Below are 463 nucleotides of genomic sequence, written 5' to 3'. Positions count from 1 at the left end.
AAAGAGTCAAAGTTTATTTATAATAGGAGTATATGCCTTGTGGAGACCTTCCGTGTCAGTTTGTAAATTTAAACTAACCGTCTGCTTTTTGATGTTGAGCATCTCGGAAGTTAGGCGTTTCCTGTAGCAAGGTTCTTCATCCAAAACTCTTACGTTGTCCCATTGGAAGTCATGGTCATACTGTAATCTGTGCTCCGTTATGACTGATCGAGTAGATGTATTATATTTGATATGATTACGATGCTCCGTAATTCTGGTTTTTAATTGTCTGCCTGTTTGGCCCACGTATGATGCATCGCAATTGTTGCACGAGATCTTATAAACTACATTTCTTTTTGATGTAGGAGGGCATTTATCCTTTTGAACCTTAATATATTTTCCTATCTTATTAGGACTACGAAATGACACCCTGATGTCGTTACTGTTGAGCCGCTTAAATTTCTCTGTGTGAAGAGGAATAAAT

Source organism: Mycetomoellerius zeteki, unplaced genomic scaffold (assembly GCF_001594055.1).
Source record: "Mycetomoellerius zeteki isolate Tzet28-1 unplaced genomic scaffold, Tzet1.0 scaffold699, whole genome shotgun sequence".
NCBI classification, from domain to species: Eukaryota; Metazoa; Arthropoda; class Insecta; order Hymenoptera; family Formicidae; genus Mycetomoellerius; species Mycetomoellerius zeteki.
The sequence above is the reverse complement of the archived record's forward strand: the minus strand, read 5'-3'. Positions refer to the sequence as shown.